Source organism: Cygnus olor, chromosome 4 (genome assembly GCF_009769625.2).
Source record: "Cygnus olor isolate bCygOlo1 chromosome 4, bCygOlo1.pri.v2, whole genome shotgun sequence".
Classification (NCBI taxonomy): Eukaryota; Metazoa; Chordata; class Aves; order Anseriformes; family Anatidae; genus Cygnus; species Cygnus olor.
This window is the reverse complement of record NC_049172.1, coordinates 13,088,122-13,110,242: the sequence shown is the minus strand read 5'-3', so window position 1 is coordinate 13,110,242 and position 22,121 is coordinate 13,088,122. Positions and strand designations below refer to the sequence as shown.

Below are 22,121 nucleotides of genomic sequence, written 5' to 3'. Positions count from 1 at the left end.
CCGTGCATGGAAAGGATGCTAATACTCTTTCCATGGTCTCCACTAGACCTTGCATTATCAACTCCTTTGCTAACTCAGTCACATGCGCTATTCATAGAGATTCGAGAAAAGAGCCCTCAAGCCTTTTCCCATGTTCAACAGCAAGACTCTACCCACACAAATACCTAAAATACTTCACTTTTAAGTAATAAAATGGAAAAAAAAGTGCACTGGAAATGAGTTCCCATAGTATGAGATTCCAGCGAATGTTATAAAACCCAAGGACACAGGCTTTGCAACAAGCCTTCTTTAGAAAGAAGACAAAATCAAAGATAAACCTGAGGCTGGCAGCCTGAAGCGTCTGATTTGTACTCCCTACATGTAGCAGTTCTGCTCAAAACACAGGAGAAGATGCCCTTCCCATCCCAAACTAGCAAGTCTGCCCATACACACACACTGCAGGTAGCACTGTGTTATGGATGCATACAAATGGCTTAACTTTCAAGCCCCAGCAACTCATGCCTGGGGCAAAGCTTGATACTTCCCCATCTGAGTGCAGCTCTTTCTTACCCCTCCAGTCTGTTTTGCACTCTTAATTTCCTACTGAAGCCTCTCTCCATTGAGAAACATCCCTTCTGCCTCTTCAGCATGACTTAGGCTGATGCTCTGCACTCATAGCCTTAATCTCTAGAGAGCCTGGATGAGATTTTCAAAAGCACTTAGTGTTGACCTACCTCTGCTCCAAATCAGTCTGATCATATTAGGTTAACTATATTTAAGTTTGGCCATGTATATTTTGTCATAATAAACTTACCCCAAAGGAATGCTGCTGCTTTAAAACAAGATTACTAAACCCACAACTATTTATGCATCTCAATAAGGAATCTGATTTTCCACTTCCAGTTCTGCAGATTTTTTGGAGCATGTTGAATATTTAGTACTGGCAGAACAGAGGTCAATGCAATTATATTCTACATCTTAAGAGGAAACAGTACCCTCTAAATTCAGTGCTAAAGAAGGGCTGTACTAGAGACCTGAAGGCTCAAAACTCCTAAAACTATTGTTGAAAATTAATAGTAACCTCAACCCAGCCAGAATGCTCATGTTTCGGCATCTGTGAACGGCTCTGCAAAGCCATGGCCCAAATACTGACATAAGACCTCATCTTTCTCCTCCTCCCAATTCTTGTTTTTAGGCCACCAAGCAATGAGGGTTTCTAAATGGTACAAGGAGTGACTGTCAGCTGTCACCAGTTTTTTTCCAACACACAAATACTGAAAAACCACTTCTCAATGTAGTCCATACGGCACCTCCACAATGACCAGAGTCATAGTTGGAGAGTATTGGCCATGAAGCTCCAAGTGTAGGACTAAATATACCTTTTTTTTTTTTTTTTTAATTAGTATGTTGGACCTTCTTCTGCTGCATTTTTCCCATTTTGATGTATATATTTTTAACTGAATCCATAATTGGTCTATCTAAATGATTGACACCGAAGGTGAAGGAACAGCCTGTTAGTCTTGACTGCTGGGGTAATGAATAGAGAAGCTGACATGTTAAATTTCTTCACCTCCAATTGGAGTTATAAATTATAGACTTCTTTTGCATTATCTTAATACTAAGTTCATCTTAAAAATAGAATGATTCCTTGGAGGTGTATTTATAGTGAAAAAAATACATATCTAATGCTACTGTACTTTGCATACCTTCATATTTTAATATAATTGGATTGATTTTTTCCATTTTGTTCTTATTTTTGGATATTAAGAATCAGAATCAGATCATCTTACACTTTAAAAAGGCTCCGTTTTGCTTCAGCAGGACATTCAGAAATTTTCAAAAGCTGTCTGTAAATTAGCATATCTACCTGCTTTTCCTACAGCTACTTTGACAGGTTGCATCTTCATACATTGGCCAAAGACCACTTTATCTGAGTTTCTACAAACTTTGCAGGATGGGGAAACAGGACTTGAAGAATTCTGTAGGAACTAAAGTTTCCACCCCATAAAAATCCTTAATTCGGCCTTCATCCCCGTGCAAACAACTTCTGTGAAACAAATCATCGACTTCAAATTAATCGGTTTATGTGAGAGCAAACACAGCCCATCAATAAAAAACAAAGTAATAAACCACAGGAAAATGCCTCTAAGCCAGACACAGTGCATTTAAACTCTCCAATTTATTTTGCATGGGAAGGAGGGGAGATAGCTCTTAAAACTTTGGTCTAAATTAGACTTAATTCAAATCATGCTGCTACAAAACCTCAAGGCCCAGCTCCTAATAGCAGTGCAACCGTCTGTGGAAGTGAGGAGGAGATGAAGATAATCTGCATTGTGGGATGCCAAAAGGAGGTGGGAGGCCAGCCTGGAAAGGATGAGTCCTTCCCTCAGTGCTGGAGGAGAAAGAGGAGGGAAGGAGTAGAAGGCCCAGGCCCAGGCTCTCCCCTGGGCCTTTATCTCTTTATCAAGAGATAAAACACTTGATCCACCCCTGTGATGGCTGGGGTGTCTGCCAAAGTCATGTCAGAGGAGGGTAAAATGGAAGTCCACCACAAGAGCACCACCTCTACCACAGTGCTCACTGTTCCCCCATGTTTTCAATACCTTTAATGCATGCGGCCCTGTTGGCAATGATACTTCCTCCTCAATATCCCACAGGAAAATATCAGCCTCAAGTCATCAGCACCATGAATTCCCCTACAGCTCAGTTAAATGCTGCCTGTCTTCAATTCGAATTGTGTGCTTCTATCTGATTAAGTATTTTGTATTTCCAGAATCATTTTGACATGGGGAAGAGGAGAGAAAGGGACAGGGGAGAGCAATACACTTCAAATAAAAATTGCAGCCATTCAGGATTTCAATCACCTCAGCAAAAATATGCTTATGACACAAATATATGTATGCTATTAAGTTAGCAGGGTCTTCTCTTAATAGTGCAATTAGCTTTCATAGGAAATAGACCCCTGTACCATCTTGAGAATAGACTCTCAGGCATATGTTTTTACATAACACCGGGAACACTTCTTGCAAATTAAAGAAAGCATTTGTCATCTCCAGTGTTTACGCTGAAAAAGTGGCGTTTTAAATGCTGCATTAGCACCAAATCCCAAGGGACACCATGAGCAGCCTCAAGCAAGGAGCGCTCACCCAAGCAAAGGCCGCACTAAAGTGGAAGCTCTGGCCATGCATCCTTGGTTTAATATATTACCAGCAGGAGGAAAATCTGGTGCCAGCACAGCAAATTTCTGCACAGAACTCAGACTGTCTGCTGCATCAGGGCCTCTGTCAGGTCTCTGTCTTGCAAAATACCCCTGCCTCCCCCCAGCCTGGCTTGAACCTACATGAACCTTCTGCAATTCCCTTCTCACTGCTTGAAGGAGGGGAGCACTGCACGGGGCGGGTAGGCAGCAAGACCTCCACACCTCAAAGACTGTCTGTGAGCTCATCAACAAGTCATGCTTGGGATATCTGAAAGACCTGAAGACTTCTCTTCTTGCAAAGAGGTAACAGGTCTCTGCAGCGGCCCCATCCCATCAGGACCTCCTGCAGAGATCTGCAGCTCGCTGGCCCTGCACGGACATACCACTGAAAACCTGCATGTCGCCTGCCACACTGCAGATTAGGCAAAAGCAGCTTTGTTTTATTTCAATTACTCTGGGTTCGTAAATTGTCACCCTTATCCATCAATAGGATGGTCTTCATTAGTCTGTTCCCCGTCATTTAACATGCCTATAAGCCATTGCCAAACAGATTATACTGACTATTCCATTAATATCCTGTATTCAGCAAATGGGGAGGAAATTGTATTATTCTGGTAACTGTTTAATGTTTGCCACCAGACACATGAAGCAAATGTGTCCAGGAAATGCTTACTTGCCCGATGTCACCTGATGAATAAGTCCAGACACCCTATTCATTTGAAAGGAAGCCACAAGAAATAACTGCAAAGAAAGTAGAGCTACTGCACATAGCAAGAAGTAAATGAGCTAATAAATACTGCCATACTGTATTCTCGCGTGCTAAGTAATGTTTTATTACAGCCTTTAAAATTAATGCTTGATATTTTGTTGGTATCAACACATGCTCAAAATGTATGATACTTCACACTACAAATGCTATCCGGTGACAAAGCAAACCCCACCGCGGGCACTTCATCACCTGAGCAAAGGCACAGAGTAAAAAACCCAAGTCCCCACCCTCCCTTCCCACCGTACATAACCAATATTAAAGGCGGCATGAGCCATTTTATTCTTGTCAAGATCAGTTTTCTCACCTGGCTACCACAAGCCGTGTTTTCAATTCCCTACAATAGTTTTCCCCTGTCTCCTACTTTACCTAAATATAACCTTTCAACCATGTTATTGGCCTGAATTTAACAAACAAAAAACAACAAGCAACCAAACCAAACCAAACACACACACACAAAAACTAAAAAATCCCAACCACCTAATACCTGGATAGTGGCGCTTGGCTGATGGGAACGTGCTTCCTGCTGGCTCCTTCTGTGACCAGAGGAGAAGTAGGATTTCCAAGTGCACAACTCACATCTCAGATATGCTAAGTCACTTTCCGAGGTTACCCAAGTTTCTCAGCTGGTACAAGAACAGTACAAGGCTCTTCATGACAGTACCCTCAGAAAGATGCATCCTGACCCACCTGGAATTTATTTTTATTTTCCTGGTTTAGTCTTGAGATGGAGACAGGAGGATGCTGACAACAATAGTCAGTTTTTATTATATCCTTTAAAATCAATACTTGATATTTTGTTGGTGTCAACACATGCTTGGAACATCTGATACTTATACTCCACAAATGCTATGCAGAGACTAATCAATTCTCACCATGGGCACTTCACCACCTGAGCTTTTTGTCAGCCTACTCATTTAATATCTAGAACATCTACCAGCTATTTTGCTAGGAACGGCACCTAATTACTGCAAAATACACTAGGGGTATGTACAAATAAATTCTGGCACATCAGCAGCTCTATATCATATAAAACAGACATCTGACAATTGTTATGCCAGGACTGTCCATCAGTTCAGAAATAAAAGTGCCTTTCTGCAAGGTGTCCTCTAAGAAGGAAGCAAACACACAGGGGCAGGGAGGCAAGGAGAAGAGACGGGGGGAGGCAGAATGTCTGGTGTCTGAGGTGTCACTGCCAACAGGACCACACTGTCCAGCGGAAATCCCAGAGGCTCCTAATCCAGCGAGGCTGCTGGCTCCTTGCTCCAGCAAATCCCTTTTTCTTTCTCAGCACAGTCACTTCCACCTTAACATGCAGAACTCAGACCCATCCTGCCTGTGGTCTTTGGCCTACAAGAGCAACTGGCAGTTCAGACCCACCCACTAAAGGCCAAAGATTAAACCCAACAGAGGCTGCATTTCCAGGGAAATGAGGCAAAAGTACACGGTGCCCCTTGTTGGAGTGGTTTCACAAGTCCGAGCGCTCTTGTTTACGTCTGGGAGCACCAGAGGGGCACCTCCCTGAACCACCTGCCTGCACAGCCCATGCTCTTCAGCCTTATCCACGTTTCTAATGGCATGCTTAACTGATCCATTATACACGTGTCACAGCCAAGCTTTACAAAAGCTGTCAAACTGCAAGCCTTGGCAACAAAACTAACCAAAGATATGTAAGCGGCAATCTGAGAAGATACTCCCCAGGAATTAGATTTTGTAAACAAACATTTCAGCTAATTGCATTCTTGTTCTCAGTGCAATGAAGGCCCCATTTAGCCAGAGCATTTGTCTACGGAGTTTAGTTTCTTCCACTTAATGAATGCTGATCCTGTCTTAGCCTCGGCTGGTATATCATCAGGATCAACATGAAATGCTAATGGAGAAAGATTCTTAATATCATTTCAAGTGTTTAAGTTACAACCACAGCTATTAAAGCAAATCCATTTTACCTGTTCCTCCTCAGGCTCCCCAGTGAGACAGATTTAAAAGTTTCCGTGGGGAGAAGTGATTCATAAATGGCTGCACAGATCAGAGAATAAAGCCTTTCACTGTTAATTACAGCCAGCATTTTCCAAACTGAAGCTGGTCATTTCGCCAGCAAAACGCATAATTAGCAAGGCTCATTTTATATCATCGCCTTCACAAATTAGTCCACTTTTTAAAAAGCAAGGTGGCTGCCTCTGGCAGTAGGCAGAAGCATGCTGGCCAGACAGGAAAATGAGGCTCTGTACTCTGCTTGTAGTCCACGGCAGAAAATCCTACAGGGTCCCCAGTTTTCAGTTCCCTCGTGGGTTCAATGTGGAAATCAGAGTTCCTCACTGTGGCATCGCTAACATGAGACTCTGCAGTGCACCCAAGTAAGGTGATCACTGTAGTCCCACAAATATATTTCTTCCTTGCAAGAAAAGTTTCCTCATTTCCAAACTTTCCCACTGCTAAGTCAAAGCACAGGATGTGAAATAGCCATAGCACTAAGGAGGAGACAGTGGAGGAAGAAGCACCTTTGGTTAGCAGGCAGTAGTCCCTGTAGAGGAACCACACTGGGTCCAGCCCAGGTGGCATCCATGACTTCCTTGCTTCCACTTTGGGGATTTCACAGGAATAGCAGGAGAGGATGATACATTAAAAGAGATGCTGCTGTTCACTTGCTCAGAGAGAACGCTCTCAGACACGATCTGCATTTTAAAGCAGGTCTGTTTCCTTCTTCCCGCGGCTCAGACTGCCCCTCACCTTTTTGAGGAATAACTTCACTGCAGAGGCTTCTGGTGGATGTGCCTGCCAAAATCCCCATTTTGAACAATGCACCCAAAATACTGGCTGGGACCCCGACCGCTCACCAGGCAGCACGCTTCACCTGCTGCGCTGGCAGCGATCGTTGGAAATGCTGAAGTTACCCTCGTGCAGATTTTAAAAGGCCACTGTTTATGCATGTAAATTCTGAAGGGCATTAGCGGCATAGCTGACACACACTGACAGCCAGCGCAGCTCCGGGAAGGGAATAAGCAGCAGCGACTGCCTGAATAATTGATGTGCTTTTACTCTGCCCCATGGCCCAGTTATTACATTGCTCACTCTCTTCAACTGCCTGTGGTTTCTAAATTAATTAGAAATCTTAATGTCATGGCCAGCCAGTTAAAAAAGAAAAAAAGGCATGGAGTACAAAAGAAGAGAGCGCTACTGATGCCCTTGAGCCTTGGGATCTCTTACGTTGGCCTGAGCAAGCAGAGAATAAAAGCAAAATCTCAATTTCTAGAATTTCGGTCCGATGCTAACAGCTGAGCCAAGACAAGAGCAGACCCTCACGTGGCATGAAGTCGACTCCATCTGCAAAAAGCCCTCAACTCCTTCTTCGTGGGGGTGAATACCCACATGGAGGTCACCTCTCCCAGAAGATGAGGCAATGCTTTTCCAGGGGATAGACAGCACACACATGGAGAAGCTAGAATCTATTCAATAAGATGAAAATGGTGCAAGCATCTGACACGTACCTAACCTGGCCACAGCAACCTGGTGACACACTGTACCCAGCGAAAGGACACTGCTGAATCCAGGTCTTGAGAAATTATGGAACTAGTGGTTGCCCTGCTCGTACAGTCGACAGAGCTAAATGTCTCTGTGGGATCCATTTCGTGGGCTTAAAAAAATTGTGTGTGACCTGACCTCAGAGAACAGGAGAAGCTGATGAAAATGACATATTGATCATGCATAACAACAGGGGTGGACATTTCTTTGCAACACACAAAACCTTATCTACTTACAGTATTGTTTATGTCTGAACTTTAAAACAATGCCTATAGCTTTTAAGAAACCCAGTGGGAATAATTCCCCTGTTTGAGCCACATTGCATTAAAGCACAGGGAATTTCATTGCAAGTCCTTTGAAAGCACTTAGCCATGATGAATCTGGGGGTATATTGAGTTCTTTCCTTGCTTGCAACAAGAAATACAGATTTCTTAGAAATCTCCTTAAAACTGTACCAAAAGCATAAATAAATACAAAGGATTGGATTGCCTAAGATCATTTTAAATTGCTCGGATAACTTAAAAGACTAAACTTTTACTTTTTTAAAGAAGAGAACCGAGTAATCAAAATACCAGTGAACTCCACAGTGCAGCATAGTTCTTGTCTTTGCCACTACATAGCACGTTACTGTAATCTGCAAGATACCTAGGGGGAAAAAATGTACAAAACACCTTTCCATTACTGCCTTTTTAAAATTTATGATTTAAAAGAAATTGGATTTTTGAGTTTCTCTTTTTAACATGGATAAAATAACCTTATACTCAGAGCAATGAATTGCTTGAGTCCCCATGACAGTTATTGTACACTTCCCATACACATTATAACAGTCCAAGGGCAGAGAAGAGAGCTGGGGATGGTCACACAACGCTTTACAGTTTTATGTGACACTGTAAATCCTAATGGGAGTATCCAACAAAAGAGTCTCATTCATCATCACATGGAAGGAAATTCAAAACACTGTGAGACAACACTACAGGGGAGTGTGGTTTGTAAAAACTTAATGCATTCTGTTCAAATGTTTATTTGATTCTAGAGCTTCTCCTTCAATCTCATATTTTTCCTCTCCTGTCATAATTTCCTACTAAACTGATGAATGCAGTCCACTACAAAACATACACAAGAATGAGAGCAAGTTGCAAATGTAAGCCCTTTTATTGTGTTTCAACATATTTGCTGAGAACCGAGATGACACTTCCATTTGCTGTGCAGGAAAATGGGCTTTCAAAGAACTGTAATACTGATACATGAAGGTGGCATCGGTCCACTTACATGATTTGTTTGTGCTTGCCATCTTTGTTTACATACTGCCTCTAAAATGCATGTGCTAATTATTTGAGAGGGCACTTCTTTACTGGGAGAGTGACAGAGCACTGGGACAGCCTGCCCAAAGAGGTTGTGGAGTCTCCTTCTCTGGAGATATTCAAAACCCACCTGGATGCCATCCTGTGCAATGTGCTCTAGGTGATCCTGCTCGGCAGGGGGGTTGGACCAGATGATCTTCAGAGGTCCCTTCCAACCTCAGCCATTCTGTGAGTCTGTGACCAGTACAGCATTGCAGACATACTGAACACAAGATGTCACTCACATGCATTTTTCAAACCAAAACAATGAAATTAAGTGTCTCATAAGAAGCTATGCACTCATAAGTTAGGGGTGCATACGGAAGCCTTCCTGACCCCCACAACATTCCCTGTTTGTGCTCTCCGTACCACTTCACATCTGTGTTTTTAAATATCACTGTGCTAGCTTTTTTATATCTAAGTGTACAGACTTCACATTATATATTTCCTTTTGCTCTCCATACTGTGGCATCTGCATGTAGGCATCTCTCCTCACTTTGAAGTAATGACTTCTATACAGCTGGAGGGAAGAACTAGATGAAATAGGACCACGATTCTTCAACATGGCCATGCCCTCCTTGCCCAACTTGTATGTCACTTGCCTCCAGAAAGAAGGAAAGTGCAAAAACACACTAGGTCCTGCAGAGGTGCTTGCCTCTCAGCCTTGGAAAGAAGGTGGAACAAAATACACGAGACAGTAGCTGAACGAAGCTGCACCACTTTCCTTGCTGCTTTCCAGAGCCTACTCTTTCAAGATGCAGCCCCTGGCAAAGTGGCTCATGAAAGTTTGATGACCAGTATTTTGTTTAACACCAGCAACTGAGCAACAGCCCTGTCGAGCTGCAATACCCAAGCAAAATGTCACGACCCAAGAGGATCAGAGGACCTGACTGAAGGAGGCAGGCTCACAGGCAGCAGAAGGCCTCACGACCCCCAGAGCAGGGTGCACCACCCCACGAGTGACTTGGTCACCAAAACATGGGGAGGCTGCTGTTGTAGTGCTGAAAACCGAGCCTCCTTCGATACCTGCACCCTGTGCTACAAGGCTGTCTGAGGTGCCCTTGCAAATATAAAGAGCTCCACAGCATTTTCCATTGGCACACCTAAACCTTGATTTTCTCTTTTACCTGTTTCACATTTACATGCACTGAAAAAAATTCACACTATGTTATTCCATAGCATTTTACTTCAGCATTTTTATGCTTTGCTGCCTTTGTTTCCCTGCTCCCTTTCCATACAGGAATATTTTCAAGAAACAACTGTGAATGCATAACTGAAAACTGAAATACACAAAAGACACATACAGAGACAATGCTATAGGCTCACACAACATAATCGGGTCGAGAGGTTTAATATTTTAGCATGGCTAACAAATAAAGGTAGACTTTGAGATGCAGTAATTACCTTTTCTTGTTCTTCAGGTGCTAAAAATCCATACGCTAGTTTTGCAGAGTACCGAATTCAGCATTTCTGGAAACAAAGAGAAAAAATAATTAAAAAACATTTATACTTGCCTCTGAGGACTTATTAGTCGCTCATGAACTTTCTGCTCTACGGAAATACACAAACGTCCTCTGCGACAGAGGATACAGCAAGGAACAAATGTTTTTGGACAACAGATCTGATTTTCAAAAGCCTGTACAATTTATTTTAATCTTTATGCAGCGCATCTCTGTATAGGAAGACAGTAATAGCACGCAGCTATCAAAGGCTGGATGAAAAATCAGTGGAAGCTATCATTGCCAACAGGAAAAATAAAGAAAAAAAAAAAAAGAGATACAGGTAACTTTCAAATATATGTGCACATATATGCACATATACACCATGACAGTCACCAACAGGATCTGGATAAACTACTTTTATACTTAAGGATTTATCATATGGTTTTAGAGATTTCTGCGCCAGAATATTAAAGAAACATCTGGTTTGCAAATAACATAAAATGAATTATAATTGTAAGGATGCTATTTCCTGTTCCTCAACAGTTACACCATAAATTTCCTCCCCTTATATCTTCAGTATTTTCTTCTACACATAGTGCTAGATGCTAAATGTAACGTTAATTGATAAAAGCATGAAATGCGTGGATCCAAGTCAGCCTCCTGGAAGTGCTGAGTTTACTAGTAGCAATTGCACATAAAAATTTGCTCCTCCTAGCTGGGGTTGCTACAAATGAAACTTCAGTGGGAATCAGTTTTGTCAGAGCCAAGCTGGATGGCGCAGGACCCTGGGATGCTACCCAGCCCCATTCAAGCAATTAGAAAATAAAAAAATCCACGGAAGGGATATAGCAATGACTTCACCTCCCCACATCTTGTTTCCAACAAAAGATATACAATTTAGAAGAAGTATGTTAAAATGGCAAACAGCAACTGCAAAGCCTGAAAACAGAAGGATCCCATGTTGAGTCCAGTTGCTTCCATAGACTCGTGTGTGGCAGTGGGTCCCTAAAACCTTTCCTGATATGGACTGCAGGACAGCTTTCCCCCTCCTCCTTCCATTGCCATGGCCCCAGTTCCCTACCCCACAGTCAGCTCATCCCATACTGTAAAAACTCTGCAGACAAAAACCAGCAGCCCTAGGGCTGTGGTTTCACAGCACAGCCGATCTAGAATGGTCGTCTTTAATCTCTGATGCCCCAATGAAAATTTCACCCCAGCTCTACGTATTCTTCAACAGACAATCCCCAGGGAGTAGGAAAGGAAGGAGCTCATACGGCTGAGGCATCGGTCCCCAGTGCATAACTAATCTTATTTACTTACTAAAGGAGCAATCACTTGTACGCAGTACCCTTGGAAGTCAGAAGTAAATTAAAACTTAAAACAATGCTTGAGAGTCCAGCATGCGTGCCAGTTTTTGAGTGATTTCTCTATAATAGGCAAGAATGGATGCTCGGGAAGAAAAAGAGACTGTTCCGTGCCTGTACGTCAGCAAAATTGCCTCTGTAAGCAATAAACAGGTTGTGGACAATCTAAGAAATGTACAGGCAAACTCAGGGTAAGACTGGCTATTATTTCTCATTGTACAAATGAAAAAGTCCCCAGATGTGAGCTGTTTGCAGCCTTGGATTTTGATCAAATATATACCGGTTCAGTAGGAAGAATGTTTTTGCAACTGCAGAGCAGACCAGGCAACACCTCATGAGGGCATCCATATACTTTATTTCTAGGAAAAGTGCTATTTGTTTAGACTACTCTACTTATATTTTATTGCAGAAACTCCACCTGACTCCGAGAAGCTGTTGGAGAATAAGCAATTTGATGGCAGCTGTTTAGAGCAGGAATGGTGGTTCGCAGAGACTGAACAAGTTAATGTCTGTTACCCCATTACCTTGCAATGACTTTTTAAATGAAATTAAGACAAGATCTCTGTTTCATTTATGATACTCGGGGTTTCGCTTCTGCTTAGATCATAAAGGGCTAGAGATAGCACAACATACAGTGGTTTATGGCTCTGCTGTGCTGTTTTAAGGATTCAGTGCATGTTCTCCTCACAACTTACCTTTATTTTATCATAATGTGAGCGTACTGACTGGTAAATCTTTCTTGCTTTCCCTCCCCAAATGTCAAGTGTATAACCTTGAGTTGGCCTCTGCCATATGCTATTTCTATGCAGATTTCAAATGTGGTTTGGGGAATTTTTGATCTTATTTTAATCACAGAAGGGAACGATACCTAGACTCCAGCACAGCAAAGATTTTGCAAAATACTTGCTAGAGAGTCAGAACTGACTGGGAGTGGGTGCAGAGCAGGAACTACGGGGGTTTAGCGTTAGATGATGCCCTAAAACATAGAATGAACACTTTAAAGGAGGAGACGTTGCTTTATCTCTGACTCCTGTTAACACCCACAGCCTTACAGCACCTGCCCCCTGTGCAGTGGGAGCTCATTTTTATTTTCTTTCACTGCTTTCCAAATCACTCTACCAACCTGCTCTGAAACCAACAGCACTTCTTCTCAGGAAGCATTTGTCATTTCTCACCCAGCTGTACTCAGCCTGGACTATGGACTCGGGGTCACATTTCTGAACCACAAGTGCACTCTGGCATGAGGTTTCACTTCAGATACTGATGAAGTGGGGAAATCATCGTCTCCCTCTTGCTCTGTCACGTGTTATTTGGAGCTCTACCTGCAGAGATTACTCGTAAAGGGGTAGCATACATACTTCAACAAAGCCTGCTCTTCCTAATGTGACTGCTGGTGTTCATGCGGCTAAATGTTTCCGAATCTTCTGCTATGGTGAGTAACGCATCCGCCTGAACAGGACACGGGCATGCTGCTCTGCCTCTCTGGATGCCAAAAGAAGGGCAATTAATCTGCAAACCAGTGCATTGCTTCACCCCTGTGCCAAAACAGAAGCAGCTATTAGGGAGAGGAATGATAAACACTGTCTGTTCAGCCACAGCAACGGCTGGGAGGAGAATCCATCACGATGGGATGGCTCACCCACAAGCTGCTGTCTTCACCACAACGCCAAATGGCCGACCAGCCATTGATGTTCTGCCTCTGTTCCAGTACAGCAGTGAGCACCCAGCGCAGTGCTTTTGGGGTTGAAAACCCATACGGAGCAGCACGGCATCACTCCTGGGCACCAGTGTCTCTACATCAGCCCTGTGAAACCAAACCACGAATTCTCTACCTACAGTGGCTTAATTAACATGCACCCTTACAGATCTTTCCAAAACCCACACACTGACATCCTCCATTACCAGGCTTTTTTTTTTTTTTTTTTTTTTGATGAAAGTGATTAAAGCTAACAATTATAATTTGTGTTACAGAAGCCCCTAGAGGCGCTGGCTAGGCTCAGACTTCATTGTTCACAGAACACAATGCAAACAAATCTCTCTCCCGAAGAGCTCATCCTCCAAGATGAGGAAATCAAAGAATAGCAGAAAGACAGGCATGGAGACAAAATAAAAAAGTTGCTCAAGGTCAAACAGCAGGCCACTGGAGGAGCTAGAACAAAGCCCATTTCCTCAGCTGTTCAGCCACACCCCCATTCATGAGGCCATGCTGACTCTCCCATACAAAGCTGATCAACTAATACACTTTATTTATCAAGTGTCAAGAGCAGGTAAAGTGGTTCGTAGTGTTCTTTGCTGTTCTCTGTTGTAATACGTGTTTTTGTGGTGGCTCTCCACGCAAAGCTAGCCATGGCAGTAAGAGTTACCTTAAGTGGGCATCACAATTGTAAGATAGTAAGGGAGGTTTAGGCAAAACATGCAGTCCCCATGTGCAAAACTGGAGCCAAAAGAACTCTTTGCCTTGGTAATGGTCCAGTCCCATACAAAAGTACACCTGCTGTTTCCCCAGGCCCTTTTTCCCTCTGCAAGAGCCTCTTGGACCTAAGCAGCGACCAGCTTTAAAACAACAGCCTGTACTTATTGCCCCCATTGCTCAGTATCTTCAGCATCCCAAGACACACATTTTAGTAGAGGACAGACGTGTACCCAGTCCTTCGACAACAAGGCACCCAAACACTGAATCATGAAAAGAGGAACGGTCAACACAACCCTACAACATGACAAAACCCTACAACGTGACCAGCTAAACATCCACCATGCGACAGAAGTGGATGAGTGCCTGACTTGTGACAAACCAAAGCTGTCACTTAAAAATAGAAGTGTGAGTACCACCTGATGGAGGACATCTCTGCCATCTCTCTGTTTTTCACCTGACAAATACACCTCAAAGACATGCAGAATATAGTCACATGGGATGCTACAGGCTTGGATCCTCTTGACCTGTTGGAGCAAGAGGGATGCAAGAGCAGGACACAGCCACAGGGAGCCTGCTTTGCCTGTGCCACGTGCCAGCTTTTGCCCCTCTCCCGCCGTGCACTTCCTTTCACCTTCCATAGAAATTCTTCCCATATGTTTCAAGCACATTACTGACAAATCGATCCCCCCTCAACTTTTTATTCTTCCATCAATGCTTTCAACACAGAGTGATTGCTCAAGTGCCCTTCTCCATCTTGCATTTCCAATTCTTTAAGGAATGGTCAATTTTGGTATGCATAATTATAATTGCAAATGGATCATTTTATCTTGTACTCTTCTATTTTAATGGGATTATGGGCAGTCAAATCTCTACAGTAACATTTAAAGTCAAAACCTCCTATGTTATTCAGTTGTGTTTTAGATACTTAAAAATATTAATATGCAACTAGTGATATTGTGAAAGATTAGATTTCTAACTACCCAGACGAGATACGACACCATAAATCTTATATAGTTTTCACTGATTACTAGAAAAATCTTTCAAAGACAGTGTAACTGCAATTTAGTCAAACTTCCTGCCATACAATTAGTCTGCAAGAGAGTGCTTCTGTTACGCTTTGTATTGTGAAAGGACAAAGTACTAGTGTGCAAAGTGAGGGAAGCTTTTAGTCTTTGTAAACAACTTTAGCACATAAAATATTAAAAGCAATGCTAAACTAATCTTTGGCAAGAATTACAGGCAATTCAGGGCAACTCGTATTATGAATTCGTTCAGTTTACCATTTAAAAAACATTAGAGTCTACCATTATGGTTGTGTATCACAGTGCTGTACATTAACCTCTGTAATTTTCTAACATGGTATATTGCAGTAACACAAATTAGCCTATCTGGCAAAAAGGCTTAAAAAGATGCAATATTTAAAGTGAGCAGACAGGAAAGCTCTTCTCTCCTTCCTGCCAAAGACAGCAAGAGAAAGTCCAGTCCTCTTTGCCTCAAAGCAAATGGTAAAATCCCATTAATTTCCACTGGAACCGACAGATCCGCAGCATCTGGGAAAGGATTCAGTCTAAATACATCACAGACATAACAGATGAATGATTTGGGGTAGAGGGGTCGTCTGCTCTCATTTTAACACTTCTGTGTAACAGGAACGGAGCAGGTCATTTCTGCAAGCTTGAAAATGCTTTGTGGGCTTTCAGTAGGATTTTCCCTTCAGCAGTTTTTTGCCTTTTGTCTCCATTTTCTTCTTGTTCATATGCCTAATAGCTTTCAAATCTGTTATCTGAGTGGAAGAAGCTTAAAGCCTACCACCCTTACTGTTGTGGTGCCCATGTGGATGAAAATTTTGTTCTCCTATAATTAATAGTACAATATTTAGATTTCATATGTTCTGTAACAATCACATCCTTTCCACTATGGAAACAAATTGCAAGCTAAATTTTCACCTATGTATTCCAGGGAAGCTTTCATTGCAAGACATCTATTTAGGTACAGAAAAACAATCACAATAAAATACTTATCGTGTTTGCAAATGACTCTAATTTCCGAAGTTGAATTTGTCGGTCTTAAATATATCTAGCGACTGAAACAGAAAGATGGATTTGATTCCAGTTTTTTAAAGATATTTTTTTCTCTCAAATTGATTCCAGTTTTTTAAAGATTTTTTTTCTCTCAGTGGGATGAGAAAGAGACTTTAAGAAATGTAAAGATTAAAAAAAATGGAGGAAGAAAGAAGCAAAAGAAGAAAGAGAAACAAAAGAAAAAAAGAAAAACAGAACACTGCCTAGCACTGGGACAGCATCTCTCACCTAAGGGATGTTGGAATCATGCTTCTGCTCTGCATCATGCAGAACACACACTTAAGCCTAACGTTCTCCCCTACGAGGCAGCTGAGACACTGTTCTCTTTCCAATATAACTACCTGGCTCCCTTCCCTCATTTTCCACTTCTAACATATCAAACAGAACCTGAGAAAACTCCATCCAAAGCCATATGCTTCTGTGAAATATATTGAGTTTGAGGATAAAAAGGTCAGCTTCATTTTGTCTCAACTGGCTCTAGCTCCCAGCTGTGGGGATGGATGGCTGCTGGGATTAAGCGAGACTTTTGTGTGTGTCTTTGGAGCAGAAAGCAGCCATTATTTCACACTGGCATCCCAGGGACTTTTCCAAGCAATATACTAGTCCCAAGTGAGTTTGGAAGCAAGCAACCAGGCAGCTATGTGAAGCTCAGGCCCTGGTATTGGAAGACCCAGTGGGTTGCCTGCAACAGCAAGTCATTTAATTTGAGAGGAGAAGGGAGCCTGGGGTCCTGCCAAATCTAATCCTGCGTATACGTGTCACAGCTGGATTTCTTCAAGCAGGGGCTATTACACTGGCACACCGCTGACCAAAGTCTTCTGTTTCATGTAAATTCCCAGCAAAGACCTTAGGAGATAAAACTGATTAATCCTAATTAAAATGAGAATCAAGGAAATGACACAGTCTGTTGAATCTACTTGATGAATCAAAAGCCTCCCTCATTTCTATGCTAATTGTCTTTTTACAAATGTGCAATACTCTCATATGCACAGAATAATGTTTTCATATTTCTCTTCACTTGGAGCATCATAGGCCAGATGTTAGAAAGCACTCACAGAGCCCTTCTGCATATTGGGCCCCCGCAGAAATGCCTAAATGCATGTGGAGTACTTCTCAGACTTCTCCTGCCTTTAGAAAAGCTCAGAGCCTGGAGCAGTGGGACAGCCCAGACCCTGCAATTAGGGTAGAGCCAGCACTGGACAGGACAGAGCACCTCCCAAGCAGGACAAAACGTTGGCCCTGCTGCTTCCAGCTAGAGGGAGACATCACCCTCCGAGCCCAGAGACGAAGCCAAGGCCTGCTAGAAAGAGGGGAAGCAGCAAACAGCAGTTCTTCGTGGTCCATTTGTCAACGCAAAACTTGAGCCTGAGCCTAGAGAAGACATGCTGCCATCCTAGACCCAGTGCACACCCATCCCACGAAAATAAATATTATAGACATTTAAATACGCCATAAAATGTGTAGCACTACACGAGCCTAAATGCCCCAGCAGCTCTGGGAAGGGAACAAGTGATGAGTTAAATTTAACAAGATGAACCCAACAAATCCTTCCTCTCAGTTTGCACAAGACTGATAACACTTAGAAGAAATACTGTTACTTGAATTAGATGAAATGTTACTTGAATTTTCGTAAAAAGGCTACTTTCACATAACACCGTACCACTGTACAGACATTTGGAAAAGCAATCAACGTGCAAAGGCATTCTTGAAATGAAGAAATGCATAACAGATCCTTTCAAAGACAGTTCAACTCAGGATGTGAATGATTTAAAGAGGAATGAACACAGCACACTGCTAACCCCAGCAAACCGAGAGGTGGGATGCATTTGGCACAGGAGGGGTCTCCTTCTCTGTATGTATGTAACACATTAAAGAGAACCACATTCAATTTGTATTCAGTCAAAATAGTATGTTGCCTAAAGTTGGGGGAGCAAACTAACCTACAAAAAGTGGTGAAGACAAACTGGATGAAATCCAGAATCTGCTGTGTTACTTGCTTAGACACCATTTATTATGGTTACGTTTTATTATACAGTAGTAAAAAATTACAAGGCAACATCCTGTGTTATTTCCCACTGGGATAAATGATACAGATGTACTATTAAATCTCAAAACCAGCACCAGTCTGCCAGGCTACATTCCATTTGTGTCTTTATAATGTGTCAATAGGCTGACATTTATGCCTTCTGATGGTAAAGCTATTTATATTATAGACATTTAAATATGCCATAAAATGCGTAGCGCTACACAAGCCTAGAACCCTGACAATCCTTACCAAAACAACACACACAAAGCAAAAATCCCACCAGACACCACCATCCGAACTTAGGAGATACTGTCTCCATCTTTTCCATGCTAAATCAATCTTCTGAGGGTTTCTTTAAACGTCCTTATAAAAGAGGGTTAAAGCAACCTTTCTGCTATGCACAAGTTCAAGCCATAATTAGCTTTCATCTTGCTTTATAGACTTTTGTGTTTTCCCAAAACGGCATTCTTCAAAACCTAAATCATCGGCCTTGTGATCTGCTGGGTGACAGGACATGGCAAACCCTTAAGCAGAACTGCAGGCCACCAGGCAGCCCTATCCCAAAATTTGCAACTTAAAACAGGAGCTGCGAGGCATCTACCCAGCTCTGTATTGCCGTTGACAGCAGCTGGGGAGTCTTTCATGAAGATCCATCGCAAACCACTGCCCAAGGGCATCCTAAACTATGCAAATACACTGCTAAGTGGATGGCCCTACAGGGATCTCATTGAACCTCATGGAGAACAACTGGGGATGGTCACTGTGGGCCACAGTTGGTGTGTGAACTAAGATGCAATCTCACCATAGTCACTGGCACCAAAGATTTGAAGAGCATCTTGTCCCATAACTCTTGAGTTAAAATGAGATCTCTCTGCCTGGGCGCCCAGCAGTTCCTTTGAAAAGGCCAACCTTGTGAGAAATCATGACAAAACGCCCACAGATCCTGTTATTAAATGGCCCACTTGTGGGAAACATGAAGACAAAAACGTGCAAACTAACATACAGTAATTATCTTGGCCCCATTGATGGTCTCTCCATAACACTGTACCCCAAATTCTGCTAACTTGAAACAAGATGAATGGCTCTTAGAAACTGAGGTCAGAGAACCAGGTTCAGGGACACAGAAATTCATTTTCAGTGCTAGACGGTCAGAATTCAAAAGTCCATCCACAGCCTGATCACAGGAGCTACCCAGGCCAGAAGTAGACTAGGACAGTGGTAGCAATGCACAGGGACTGCAGAAACAGCAAAGGAAAAAGGGTTTGGTCTGAAACCAAAGCAGACAACCTCCCTGTGCCCCAAGGCTGTTGTTGAGGCACTTCTTGTATGTATCAAGTTCCTTAATACTGTAAAAGATAAGCAAACAAAAGCAAAGAATGAGTCCAGAAATATGCAGCCAGGGAGGACATACTGGAAGGAGGGCTCCATGCTCCAATTACTATCCCCCCAGCAACTGGCATGCAGGGAGAAGGAAAAGTTACGCGCATGCTACCTCAATAGCTTACTGCAGAGATCACATCTTGAAATGGTTATGATTGAAGTAAGGGCCGCTGATATTTCAGAGGCTTATTTAAAAAATCCTTATAAGAAGATTACCATAGAAAACAAAGTTCTACGCGTTTTTTCCTCTGAGAACGACATCAGAGCCTAACGCATTAGAAATGCAACTGCACCAGACACTGCACTAGGACTGCCTATGCTCAGGCTCCAAGAAGTGAAATGCCAGGCGGCTCCACTTCATTACAGTGCTTACAATCAAAATGAGACAGAAAGTGGTTGCTTCTCCACTCTGACAAGTTTTTAATTGCACCTAGAAATTACCTCCTACTTTAAATTTCATTTGGAGATAGTGTCTAATAGAGGCTACTCAGGATGAGTTTTCCACACTTCTAAGTAATTATTATTAACGTGACACTAGCATCCTTCACTGGAATTTTATGCCACTTAAATAACTTTTTTTTAAGATGGATTTATCATGAAACTTAGAATTCAATATGACTGAAATGCAAAATTATCCTGACCTTTTGATTTTGAGTGGCTCACCAGCCACAGTTCCTCCTCCATGCAGAGGCCCATCCCCTTTTCTATTTTGGTGACATTAGTAAACATCTTCTGAAGTGCAAAGGAAGACCTTCCCACATCAGAGTTTAAAGGCCTCACATACAGGCACAGCCTTAGATGATATTAATACCCAACACAAGAATAAAGACTGCTAACAGACTGCATTGTCTCAAGATGATGAGGTCCAATCTACAAGTCCCAGGATGGCCAGATTTTGATGAGTGTCTTCCATGACCTTTAATCGAGCCTTCACAAGCTCATTTTATGAGCTTTGCAACCTGTCAAGCAATATATTGCATGCAATTCCGACACACCAAATATCACCAACTTTGGGGCATCAGCAGAGCACAGGCTTTGGAAATCCTGTACTGGGATGAGAAGCAAGAGCTTATATAGTGGAAAAGCTATTAAAAGATGTGCCTTAGCTTTTTGATCATCATTGCTGGCATTCACAAAATGGAGCACGTGAATAAAATCCAATGTGAGGGGTGAGCATGTACTGTAAATCTTCACCATAAGGATCCGCTATGAGCAGGAGCCAAAAGCCACCATGGAAACAGGAGTCTCTTTGCAGATATTCTCACAAATTCAATTATCTAAATTATCTACTATTGCAATCCAGGGGGACTGGCCCTCTAGCTAATAATAAAGATTATTAAAAGGGAAGGAAAAAAAAAAAAAAAGAAAAAAAGAAAGCTTCCTGCTGCTCCTAATGCAGAAAATAACCCTTTACCAAAAGGACAGGCTACAAGGATGTTAAGGGATGCTACAAGAGATGTAGCATTAAGGAATTCTTGAAGGAAAATCCTTTAAGTGTCTCCCCAGTTAGAGAATCACAGAATTCTTCAGGTTGGATAGGACCTCTGGAGATCATCTAGTCCAACCCCCCGCCAAGCAGTACACAATAAGCTACTATGCAGTAAGAGTGTTCAATACCTTTTTTTCTGAGAAGTGAAATATACATAAATATAAAAATGACAGACATATAAAGACATCTCTGACTACAGCTATTTTGGAACCGACTGCAACTGTCTTTGGTTTCTTACACCAGATACCACGACGTTATCAGAAGCTTTTTAATGTCTTTTAAGACCTTTTCCAGTTATTCCTAAATTATTAGGTGTGAATATGTGCATGTGTGTGGTATTTCTTTATTTCTGCAACCATGTGATAAACTGCGGTGCCACAAGATAAATTGCATTCAGTTTACACGTTTGACCTCCTCACTTGAACTCTGCCTGCTAATCCATTTCAGCTGGGACTATTTCTAATACGCCATACTTCCAAACACCTTTCCAACAGCTTTAGGGGCTGTGTGTGTGTGTGCTATGTTTTAAAACAGATTTTGCGTTAAAAATATTTTCTTCTTTGCACCAGAAAGTGGAACAGATCAGAAACAGAAAGACGATCCACCTGGCTTTGCCGGGCTGACATCGCTTCAGCCTCCAGCCGTGCAAGACACCGCTCCACCCCACTGAAGCCATCAGGGTCTCTGCTTTCCATGGTTTTCATTACGCGGTTCTCCGACATGCAGAGCCTGCGGTTTGCAAGATGTCACACCTCCCATCTGTAAACAGGGTGATTTATAGCAGAGCTATTTGAACAGCTGCCCTGGCTCCTAGGAGCGCCAGGATTGAGTGTCAGACACGTCTTGACCCAAGAGGCAGCAAGTGCTGCTATAGGTGTTTGGCAAATATTTCTGAGTGTGCATCTGATGTTGGGCACTTGCACCTTGAACGGTGTCCCTACTAATGTTTGCTACACACCTATGCTTCCATTAAAAACCTCCTCATAAGCAAGACTTCTCTCTACAAGCATTCTCATGAAGATTTGGAGATCCATACCTGGTCTTGATGCAGCACGCTACCTCACACGGGTGGGGTAATGTCGTAATGTCCCTAATGCCATAGAGAGACGTCTGTTGTGACCTG

General features: G+C 42.5%; 1 protein-coding gene across 1 annotated transcript in view; it reads right to left on the bottom strand.

Annotated features, from left to right (window-relative positions):
* The window catches only part of ADGRL3 (adhesion G protein-coupled receptor L3), a 525,203-nt gene that overhangs the window by 414,767 nt on the left and 88,315 nt on the right, over positions 1-22,121 (bottom strand). Inside the window, 1 exon segment of the mRNA XM_040555050.1 lies at positions 10,208-10,273. The gene's annotated coding sequence lies outside the window, so the exon portion shown is untranslated.